This window comes from Palaemon carinicauda, unplaced genomic scaffold, assembly GCF_036898095.1.
Source record: "Palaemon carinicauda isolate YSFRI2023 unplaced genomic scaffold, ASM3689809v2 scaffold27, whole genome shotgun sequence".
NCBI classification, from domain to species: domain Eukaryota; kingdom Metazoa; phylum Arthropoda; class Malacostraca; order Decapoda; family Palaemonidae; genus Palaemon; species Palaemon carinicauda.
This window is the reverse complement of record NW_027170351.1, coordinates 565,698-578,241: the sequence shown is the minus strand read 5'-3', so window position 1 is coordinate 578,241 and position 12,544 is coordinate 565,698. Positions and strand designations below refer to the sequence as shown.

General features: G+C 37.7%; 1 long non-coding RNA gene across 1 annotated transcript; it reads left to right on the top strand.

Moving 5' to 3' along the window:
* The first annotated feature begins 555 nt into the window (after positions 1-555).
* Positions 556-12,422, top strand: LOC137636307 (uncharacterized). The gene is made up of 3 exons (XR_011043032.1): positions 556-684; positions 11,398-11,535; positions 12,318-12,422. It is a non-coding gene; the product is annotated as an uncharacterized lncRNA (long non-coding RNA).
* The last annotated feature ends 122 nt before the right edge of the window (positions 12,423-12,544 follow it).

The following is a 12,544-nucleotide window of genomic DNA, read 5'->3' as shown; positions in this document are numbered from 1 at the left end:
GCCCTTGGGCTTATAGCATCCTGCTTTTCCAACTAGGGTTGTAGCTTGGCTAGTAATAATAATAATAATAATAATAATAATAATAATAATAATAATAAAAATATGAATACTATGCTAAAAATAGAAGTTGCTAGGAATTTTCATATATTTGAATATTTCCTTATAGTTATTTGGAAAAAAGCAAATATTTAGACCATATTTAAAAGAAAATATATATAATAATACATATTTTATATTACTATGTTTACATTGAACATATATTGCTTAAAATAGCATTTGCAAAAAATAATAATTGTCATTTATTATGATTTTAATCATAATAGTAACACACAAACACACACACACACAACCCCACACATACAAACATACATTGTAACTCTTCTAAAAAATATATTAACCCCCCTCTCTCTCTCTCTCTCTCTCTCTCTCTCTCTCTCTCCTCTCTCTCTCTAGAAGCTTTAAAATTGGTATTTAATGTAGTAAATATTAAATAATTAAAAGATTTAAACTTAAATTCCTCCCCTGAAGAAGTATTGGAACTTCTTCCTCGCTTGTCAACAATGGCTGTTTGATTGACCCCCACCTCCCACCTTCTCCTTTCAAGCTGTTTTAAAACCATTTCCAAAGCTGTTAATTTAGTTTTATTTCTATTAGTGTAATTGAAATAAGGTCGGCTAATTACAGGTAATTATATTTGCCCAATAATTATGGTATTTCAAAAATTTAACATGAGTTAAACTCGAAGTACTTCAGGAAGCCAATATGGCTTCCATGTGACAGGTGTCAGAGCCGGCAAATATTAAACCGGTCGAACCAGTTATACCAGTTATTTACACCGGTACTGTTGACCGTGCTATTTGACCGGCATTTTTTTGGAATTGGATATTATGCCTAAGGTATGAATAGGCCCAGGTTACCGAAATGTATGGTATGGTATCATGTTTAGTATGGGGTCACTTGACCTATAAGTGGATTGTATAGCCTTATAATACTTGGGAATTTAAGTAGATATATAATTAATCTTTTTATGTATTATAAGGATTCTACATATCTGGTTTAGATCATTGAAAATTTGTTGAAAATAGAAATTAGCTCAAAATTAGGTTAAGCAGACTTGGGCTAATCAGTAGAAAATGGGGTTATCCCGTTTTCTATGCTAAGGTAAAATTTATATTCTTTAATTTGAATTAATTTTAATTATTATTGCAAAGAGATTCACCAGTCTAAAAGACGATAATTTTTAGAATGATTTAGTGTTAATTTATTCTCATTTTATTTCCTTATTTCCTTTCCTCACTGGACTATTTTTCCCTATTGGAGCCCTTGGGCTTATAGCATCTTGCTTTTCCAACTAGGGTTGTAGCTTGGCTAGTAGTAATAATAAGGCGTTTCACCAGTCTTTAAAAGATAGTTTTTAGAATGATTTATTGTTAATTTATTCTCATTTTCCTTATTTCTCTTCCTCACTGGACTATTTTTCCCTATTTGTGCCCTTCTGCTTATAGCATCTTGCTTTTCCAACTAGGGTTGTAGCTTGGCTAGTAATAATAATATGGCGTCGGACCTAACCTGACTTGATTTACGATGTCTTCAATAGCTGTTATTGGGGGTAGTTTGACGCTCATGTTTCTTGCATAAATAGTTTACGTTTTCATGGTATTATTTTACTGTATTACAGGGCAATGTAACCTAAGAAAAAATACTTTTCCTTATAGAAAAAAATACTCTCCGAAAATACTTTTTTCCGTCGCAAATGAATACTGTATATAGTTTCAGCAATATATATATATATATATATATATATATATATATATATATATATATATATCTATGTCCTACGATAATGGGGGACCCCCAGTGGGAACTCGCGGTTTTGGGTGGGGAAAACATACTGGGGAAACGATATATAAACGTAAAACAAGCCTTTTCTTCTCGATACATTACCTTCTTGCATGTATAATAAACTGAGGAAAAGACAAAACAGTATAACTGGATAAACTTTAGAGGCACCGTTGCAAAGGCTATGTCTCGTGGAAAAAATACGGTAACCAGAGCTGCCAACGTCTGATCTAGATCAAATGGTAACGTAACATGCTAACGTTAGCAGTGTTTTTCAGTTAATTTTTCTCATTCTACTTGCCGGTTGTAGTCGCTCCTGTTCGTTTGTTCGTACATAGCAAGTTTCGACCTTCTGCGCAAAAACCCCGCCTCCCTGCGCAGAGACTTTTCCTCCACCAATAGGATTTCTTCTCTAATCGTGAAATGTAACTATTCGTCTTCTCAACCAGCTTTGTTCAAGTCTGTTACTTGATCCAGTTCAACTATACCATTCCTTTTATGTAGTACCCTCGTATACATATTACGATTGACCCTAGTATTACACGTTTTATTATCCGATACCTTGTAAAATCACCATTTTATATACCCATCGAATATTATTTATCATGCATTCCATTTTATCTTCATATATTACTTTTATATATTTTGTTATTACCTTGTCACTCCCAGACTTCACAAGTTTCCCATTCTGTTCATTTATGTTTACTCTCTAGACTGCGTTGCTTTTCCGTTAACCAATCACGAACCCATACGTATCTAAAGTTTGCACAGGGGGTTTAATATTTCCCTACCCCCACCCTCCAACAAACACTTTTCCGTGGAAACCTTTGCCCAAGTCAGGTCTTTGTTAGTTTGTGTCGTCTTTTTGCGTATCTTACGATCGAAGTTTTAGAAAATTGTAACGACTTCAGTAATCCGTACTTGAAAGTTTGTTGGTGAATTCCAATGTTGATAATTTTCTTAGATCTTGTAATGTAATATACCAACTTTTAGTGTTTCAAAAGTGTTCCAAGTGCTGTACTAAACTAAGGCAAAGTATTTAAGCCGCCACAGACTCTGTCACAACACCTCCGTTACCCACAATTTACATCGCCATGGTCATAAAAGTAAGTCATTAATTTCTTTAACTTTATCGTGTTAGTTTTACTATATTTTGTTGGAGTGCGAAGCTCAACATTACCGCTTGCCAGTGCATACGAGGTTGAAGTTTTATTTTCCTGTGATCGTAAGCGAGGAACAAGAACCATTTTATTTAACGTCGCTAATGTTAGCGTAACATTACTAATGTTAGCGTGCGCAGCTCAACATTACCGCTTGCCAGTACATACGAGCTTGATGTTCTATTTTGATACGAGCGAAGCGAGCCAGTGGCGGAACAAGAACCATTATATGTAATGTTATCGTAACAGTGCTAACGTTATCGTAACGTGAGTGAAGTGACATGGATTAACATATATATAACAAAGGCCAGTATATTGGGTTTGTGACCTGGGAACCCCTTGGTTAGGTTAGGTGGGTTTGTTAAGTTCTGTACCCTTTCTGTACTTTTTTATATAGTGTAAAGGTTATTCTAATAGCCAGGCATTCTCCATCATGAGGCTCAGTACTACGCAGTACTCTAGAAGTTTTATTCCAGCTGTTACCAAGTTATGGAATGGTCTTCCTAATCGGGTAGTTGAATTAGTAGAACTTCAAAAGTTCAAAGTTGGAGCAAATGTTTTTATGTTGACCAGGCTGACATGAGTCTTTTTATAGTTTATATATGACATATCTGTTTTTGACGTTAATAGTTTATATATGACATGTCTGTTTTGACGTTGTTACTTTTTTTTAGTATGATTTATTGTTAATTTGTTCCCTTCATTTATTTATTTCCTTATTTCCTTTCCTCACTGGGCTATTTTTCCCTGTTGGAGCCCCTGGGCTTATAGCATCTTGCTTTTCCAACTAGGGTTGTAGCTTGGATATTATTATTATTATTATTAAATGCTAAGCTACAACCCTAGTTGGAAAAGCAGGATGCTATAAGCCCAGGGGCCCCAACAGGGAAAATAGCCCAGTGAGGAAAGGAAATAAGGAGATAAGGAAAAATAGAACATTTTAGGAATAGTAACAATATTAAAATAAATATTTCCTATTTAAAATATAAAAACTTTAACAGAACAAGAGGAAGAGAAACTAGATAGAAAAGTGTGCCCAAGTGTACCCTCAAGCAAGAGAACTCTAACCCAAGGCAGTGTAAGACCATGGTACAGAGGCTATGGCACTACCCAGGAATAGAGAACAATGGTTTGATTTTGGAGTGTCCTTCTCCTAGAAGAGCTGCTTACCATAGCTAAAGAGTCTCTTCTACTCTTACCAAGAGGAAAGTAGCCACTGAACAATTACAGTGCAGTAGTTAACCCCTTGGGTGAAGAAGAATTGTCTAGTAATCACAGTGTTGTCAGGTGTATGAGGACAGAGGAGAATCTGTAAAGGATAGGCCACACTATTCGGTGTCTGTGTAGGCAAAGGGAAAGAACCGTAACCAGAGAGAAGGGTCCTATGTAGCATTGTCTGGTCAGTCAAAGGACCCCATAATAATATGGAAAATTCTTTAAAATACACATGATAATATTACCGTAGCATTGCTAACGTTAGCAATGCCACTTTAACGTTGGTAACGCTGTGTATCATAGGTAACGTTGCTAATGTTACCGTTCTCAGTATATTCGTGAGTGAAGTGACACGGAATTTGAACAAGTCATTATATTTAAACAATTTAACAAAATATATAATAAAAAGACACCTTATATTTAAACATTTTAACAGAAAATGTTTTCCTGGAGAAAATAACGTGATTTAACCGATTTTCACCTTCATTTCATCTGTAATTACAGCAACCAGTTCGGCTACTTAAAATTAGTCGAATTGATTGTTCTGTTGGTTTGTGGTTGAAATGAAGGTCAAATTCGGTCAAATCACGTTATTTACTACAGGAAAACATATTTTCTGTTCGCAATCAGAACCTGTAATACGGTAAAACTATACGGTGGTAGGACGATTGCGTACTGGACATTTGCGTCCCGGACAATCACGTCCCCGGACTTTTTCATCCCGGAAATTTGCGTACTTGTACTTGTTTTTAGTGACCTGGTAATATTTGTTAAGAGATACGGAATTAACTCTCTCTTTATGTCTGTCTGTATGTACAGTATGTATGTATGTATGTATGTATCCATGCTATCGCTCGATTACAGAACTACTAATTAGTGTAGATAAGATATATGTCATAAAACCACTGAGGTACAGAACTTAGAATTACTGTACTTATCTCTGATTTTTCTTTTGTATTTACGTAGACCTTTAGAAAACAATTCCTGAGTTCTCTAGAAGCAGAAGAGAATTTTTATTCACGGCAGTTCAACCTCAGTTGTTAGAGTGGGCGTAGGATTCAACCAACTCTCTCAATTTCATCGTGGAATGTTCATGACCGAACAGCTGATGACTTGCAGAGGTACGATAATAGTTTAGAAGGGTGGCATAACAATTCAGAATTATATAACATGTCATCACCCCTCCATTTGGAAACTAATTGACGCCCTAGAGAATGTAGAAAAGTTGTGGCGCAGAAAAAGGAAAGTAGACTATCATTCTTACGAGACATTGTTCATAACATGCATACCTTTTAGGTATGAGCTTAAAAGTAGCCATTGTAATTCATTATTAAAAAAATATAACCTAAACTTTTTAGACATATATAGAAAATTTATAGTGTATACATATATATAAAAAATCTTCCATTTTATAAAGTTTTTAAAGATTATAAAACGTGCAAATGAAATATTGATGTCTATATATATGTCCTTTCGTCTCCAGTATGGGTAAAGGTATAATTATTGCCAAAGTATGAATTAAGAATCTAAATTACTTGATGCTATTAAAACATATGCATATTCAGTGTGGATAAAGGTATAAATGAAATTACTGTGTAAAAGTATAGTGTAAAGGTAAGGATGAAAAGATTTATAGAATCAGTAATACACACATACAGGTACGCAAATATCTGGGACGCATATGTCTGGGGACGCAATTGTCCGGGACGCAAACGTCCAGTACGCAAATGTCCTAGAACCAAACTTTACCTTTTTCCTTATTGGAGCCCTTGGGCTTATAGCATCTTGCTTTTTCAACTAGGGTTGTAGCTTGGCTAAGTAATAGTAACAACAATAAGGTGTCAGACCTAACCTGACTTAAGTTACCATGTCCTCTAGCTGTTTGTGGGGGGGGGGGTAGTTTTACACTCGTGTTTCTTCCGTCAGTAGTTTTAAGATGCAATATACAGGTATTTCCATCATTTTCTGTTAATGAGTGGAATTAATTATAGGTGCTACATAAAACGAAGAGATAGAATTATGGGTAAAGTTTTACAAGTCTACAGGTTATCAATCCGAACAGAAAATATATGTTTTCATGCAGCAAAAAATGTGATTTAACCGAATTTGACCTTCATTTCAACTTCATTTCAACCGCAAACAAACAGAACAGTTTGACGAACGCCAAGTACCCGAACTGGGCGTTGTTGTGGCATTTGAAATGAAGGTGAAAACCGGTTAAGTCACGTTATTAGAGGAAAACATAATTTCTGTTAAAATGCTTAAATATAATGGTTCTTGTTCCGCCACTGGCTCGCTTCGCTCGCAAGAAAACAAAACATCAAGCTCGTATGTATTGGCAAGCGGTAATGTTGAGCTGGGCACGCTGAAAAAATAGTAAAACTAACACTTTGAAATGAAAGAAATTAATGACTTATGACCGGGTCGACGAGGCTTGTGGGTCATCAGGGTGTTGAGACTGTAATGACTTAACTTCTATGACTGGGACGTGGAAAGTTGTGGGTCATCGGGGTCCTGTGACTGTGACGTCGGGTGTTGCGGCTCTTGGGGGTCCCCCGGCTGTTGCTGTATTGGAGGTAGAGGAGGGTACAGGCGACTGGCAGTAAGAAAGATGTGCAATAAGGTATGCCCTGGGTAGTAGTGGGTAAAGAAGAACCTGGAAAAATATTGCCTGAAATAATCAGTCTTCGTTCCAGGTCTATGGACCCACTCCTTCACTTCTCCGCAGAGCCGTTCTGTATTTTCGGTATGTATGGTTGAGTCTTTGGGGTTAACGAAATGTTCAGAGTGGTTTACAGTTTTGTGCTGGTAACCTATTTCCGAAAGTGTGTTGTAGGCAGACTGCTTATCACTAATAATTACGCTACGTGGCTTTATATATTGTTGAATTAGAGGAATTAGGGTTGCAGCGTCATGTTTAGTCGAGGGGGAGGGGAACTATAAGGGATTATAAAAACTACATTATACAGCCGCAAGAACATCACCTAACCGAAAGTTTCCTACCTAACCTAACCTAACCAATCGAACCTAAGGTTCTCCACCTAACCTAACTTAGGAGCCGTATCCTTAGACTGCCGTATTCTTATCTTACCTGTCCCAACGTACTGCATTCACCCTTAAGAAATTTCTTACACACGTTCAATACCCCCAAAGACCTATGTGGCACTTAACCCTTTTACCCCCAGACTATTTGGAACTTTCCAGCCCTTAACCCCCGGGGGTTATTTTTTTTTTCCCGCACATTTTGCAGTATATTTTTTAAAAATTGCTCTAACAGCCTTAATTTTCATCATAGAGAGGTCAGGTTGGTCTTATTCTCTTGGAAAATGCCTGAAGTTTCTCAAAAAATTATCAAAATTATGAAAAAAAATGTAAATAGCAGTTTTTTGTAAGGACGTACCGGTACGTCCATGGGGATAAAGGGATGAGCTTTGTGAAACGTACCAGTACGTCCTTTGGGGGTAAAAGGGTTAACGGTCTCCCGTGGTTGTATTTTGCGTTTGCGGAATGGGATTCGTCTATTTCAACAACTATACCAACTATACCGTCACCACCAGTCGCCTCTTGATTATTGAAAAAGTATTCCGTAACCTCCGAACAGAAACTTCGCCAATCGACACTGGTTTTAGGGGATATATCAATACCCTTCATGAGTATCATGATCCCAATATTTATGTAAGAAATGGTTAACAAATAAAATTATCTTCCATGGGGCAAGGTGACTTTTTTCTAAAAATGTACCGTTATAGGCAGTAACTGTATATCCACATCGCCGTTTCTTCTTTGTCTTAGCTATCTCAGTTTCAGTATTGCAGCAATAGACTTGAATATCTTTCCCGTGCAATGGCCACGAACGGCGCTTGGAACACTAAACGCTGGGGTATTACATTGAGACTTAGGAAAGTTATCAACATTGGATGACGTATCAAAGAATTCACCATGAAATTCAGGAAATGCTTCTAAGTACGGAATACTGCAGCCGCTACAAGTTTCTATAACTTCCATCGTAGAATACGCAAAAAGACCTCGCTTGAACTAACAAAGACCTGACTTGGTCAAAGGTTTCTACGGAAAAGGATTTGTTGAGAACGATATGGAGAGATCACTTGAAAAGATAAGGGAAGGGGGTTGGGAAATATTAACCCACCTGTGCAAACTTCCCATACGTATGGGTTCGTGATTGGTTAAGGGAAAAGCAATGTATGGGTTCGTGATTGGTTAACGGAAAAGCAATGTATGGGTTCGTGATTGGTTAACGGAAAAGCAATGTATGGGTTCGTGATTGGTTAACGGAAAAGCAATGTATGGGTTCGTGATTGGTTAACGGAAAAGCAATGTATGGGTTCGTGATTGGTTAACGGAAAAACAACGGAGTCTAGAGAGTAAACATGAATGAGCTAGAATGGGAAACTTGTCCAGAGTAAGTTTTTATGTGAAATTTGGGCATGACAAGGTAATAACAAAATGTATAAAGGAAAAATAGCAAGATAAAATGGAGTGTATAATGAATATTTAATGGGAATATAAAATGAGGTGATTTTATAAGAGAAAGAATAAAACTTGTAATTCTTGGGTCAAACGTAATATGTATATGTGGGTATTACATAAAAGGAATGGTGTAGCTGTACTGGATCAAGTAAAATACTTGAATAAACCGGGTGAGGTAGAATACTTGAATATGGCGGGTAAAATGACCTGGGAAAATTGGGCGGTGTTATAAGAGAAGAAATAATCTTATTGGTGGAGGCGGAGTTTGTGAGTAGAAGATCGAAAACTGCTTTGTACAAATGAACGAACGAGACCGACTACACCCGACCCATAGAATGTCAACGAATAAATGAAAAATATACAGTCAGTATAGGATATACTGTAGATAATTAGTGTATTTTTTCATCGGTTTATTATGCATTCAAGAAGGTAATGTATAGAGAAGAAAAGGCTTGTTTTACGTTTATATACCGTTTCCTCTGTATGTTTTCTCCACCCGAAACCCCGAGTTCCCACTGGGGGTCCCCCATTATTGGCGGATATATATATATGTGTGTGTATATGTATATGTATAGGTACATGTATATGTATAGGTACATGTATAGAGATATAGATATATATATATATATATATATATATATATATATATATATATATATATATATATATATATATACTGTATATATATATATATATATATATATATATATATATATCTCTGAAACTATTCATTTCTGACAGGAATGAGTGTTATTTTAGAAGAGAACAGACCATTTTCTATAGAAAAAAGTAGTTTTTCCCCTAGGTTATAGTAACCTGTGGTAAACTATAATAAAACCAATTTATGAACTGAAATCGGTTAGTGTAGGTGGTATAGTAACAGAAGATTTGTCAGCTACAATACGTGGCCGCTTGGCTAACGTGTGGAGTGTGGCGCTTATCATTTGCCAGTACAGATGGGCAAGGAGATGGTAGATACCGAGTGAGGGGAGCCAGGTTTAAAGGTCGCTCATGAATGGCCGAGGCAGGGGACGGTGGCATTGCCCGAGAGACTGACTTATGCAGGTTTTAAAGGTCGCTCATGTATGGCCGAGGCAGGGGACGGGGGCATTGCCCGAGAGACTGACTTACGCAGGTTTTAAAGGTCGCTCATGTATGGCCGAGGCAGGGGACGGGGGCATTGCCCGAGAGACTGACTTACGCAGGTTTTAAAGGTCGCTCATGAATGGCCGAGACAGGGGACGGTGGCATTGCCCGAGAGACTGACTTACGCAGGTTTTAAAGGTCGCTCATGTATGGCCGAGGCAGGGGACGGGGGCATTGCCCGAGAGACTGACTTACGCAGGTTTTAAAGGTCGCTCATGAATGGCCGAGGCAGGGGACGGGGGCCATTGCCCGAGAGACTGACTTACGCAGGTTTTAAAGGTCGCTCATGAATGGCCGAGGCAGGGGACGGGGGCATTGCCCGAGAGACTGACTTACCCAGGTTTTAAAGGTCGCTCATGAATGGCCGAGGCAGGGGACGGGGGCATTGCCCGAGAGACTGACTTACGCAGGTTTTAAAGGTCGCTCATGAATGGCCGAGGCAAGGGACGGGGGCATTGCCCTAGAGACTTACTATACCAGGGAGGGCCAGGCAATGGATGTTGATGCCTCAGCAGGTGGACCTGTGGGCTCCCCCAACTATGCTCACAAGGATGGTAAGGTTGCAGCTACTGAAGGAACTAGCGAGTTTGAGCGGGACTTGAACTCCAGTCTAGCGATCACCAGTCAATGACGTTACCTAATAGGCCACTCCAACCCTAAAAATGAGCAAAGAACTGAATCGATAAGTGTCAAGGGGGTGTACCACTATAAACATGTTTTTAAATGTGGGAGATGATGGATACGGTTAGGAAGGATTCCCATTTGCTGTGAGCAGGTCTGGTGGCCGAACAATTGGCCCTTACAGATTTTGGATTTATTTATAATTCTTTATTTACTAGCAAAATTAGTCCTGGCTGGTTTGGTATTTTTACCTCCGCCAAGGAAGTTGGAAGGTGGTTACGTCTTACCGTCTTATCCCCTTTTTGTGTGTTTGTTTGTGAACAGCTTCCTGGCCACAATTTTAATCGTGTAGTAATGAAACATGCAGGGATCAACTGTTATGTAGAAAGCAGGAAATGATTAAAGGTTTGGTCAAACAAAATGTCCAATTTACGTAATTAGCTGTAAGTTTGGTTATCAGTGTCACAGGTTTCAAACTTGGTTCATAAAAAGTGTGTGAAAATCCACACCAATTAATACATGTTAAGGTCAAAGGTCTAGGTCAAGATGGAGCAAGGGGTCGAGAAATGAGCTTCCGCAGTGGAGGTCTGCACTCTACTGAGTGCGTAATGTTTATTATTATTATTAGGTAAACTACAACCTTAGTTTTGTTCAAAGGGGAGAGGGGCGTAATAACTTGTGTGCCATTCGATTAAGATATGAAGTATATTTCTTAATTAAAGTTCATTGTTTAATTTTTGGAGACTGGTTTTAGGAGTTACTGGGCATGCATTGTTCCCCATAAAGCTCATAATCGAGTGATTTGCCCCAGATTATGGTTGGAAATGGTAAAGAAAAAAAAAGGAAGCAAGTGGAAACAATATATGGTTTGGTATTTGTCTAGAAATTAAAGTGTCATATATTTACCCAGATTTTTTTTCTCGTATAGGTTGTTTTTGGATGAAGTATTGTATAGTTCCTCTGGGGGTGTATGTATGATAGCGGCCACCTGTATGTATTACGGCTAACCTTGGATACGGCAGTGGAAGGGGGTTGCAGGGGCGTAAACACCCCCCTCCCCCATTAGGTAAGTAGGTAATGACATGGCCTGTAGGTTAGGTAAGGGGGGGGGGAAAATGTAATAGTTGATGTCAATATTTAATCCAAATCGGAGGAACTGGCCACTGATATACAAAGGCTCCCTTTTCTTATATTATACGAGACTTGTCTTTAAATTACTTTGAAGCAAATATAGCCATCGATATTCTATGCAGGCTTAAGGATAAATTTTTAGAGCAGTTATAGATAGTCTGATACGGGTCGACAAAGATATCCCGTTTTATATTGAAGATCAAAGTTATATAGCCTACCCTAACCTCCCCTTCTTTCCTTAACCTGCGTTTGCATGTCCTTACTGGCCCTGCTGTACTGTCCCCAGTTATACAGGATCTATTATGTTTCATGTAAAACACAATGTACAAAAACATAAAAGAAAGGGAATGTAAAGAAAGGAAAACTTTTTGTATAATGTAGACGAGACAACTAGAGCTAACGAAGACGTTGGCAGAGGTAGAAAGTAGAGGTAGTTCTTTTCTTTAGGTTATTTTTGTCACATTCTCAATTGAATGAAATTCTTTTGACAATTGATTGGGTTTTGAATATCTTGCTATGGTTAATTTAAAGGTGTCTGGCCCAAAACCATGTTTCCTAAAGCAACCAACGTTGTCTATGCTCAAACATTTAAAAACATTTAAATCTAGTTTAATAGTGACAGCACAAATTGATAGACTTGGTTATTCTAATGTTTAACCAATATTAATAAAACAAAAGGATTTAAGAATTATTTAATAACTGTTTCGTATTTTTCAGGGTTCTGGTTGATGCCGCTGGAAAGAGACTAAGGAGGCTTAGACACCATAGGGGGACTGACATGGAAAGGATGATGCCCTTGAAAAAATTTTTAAAGGTATGTATTATTTTGTTAAGCATGTTGTATACAATGGCTGGCGACAAGCTGATGTAATATTTGCCTTATCGGTTTCAACATAAAATGCATAACTTAGTGTTTAGAAACTATAACCTTTAATCAAAGGTTT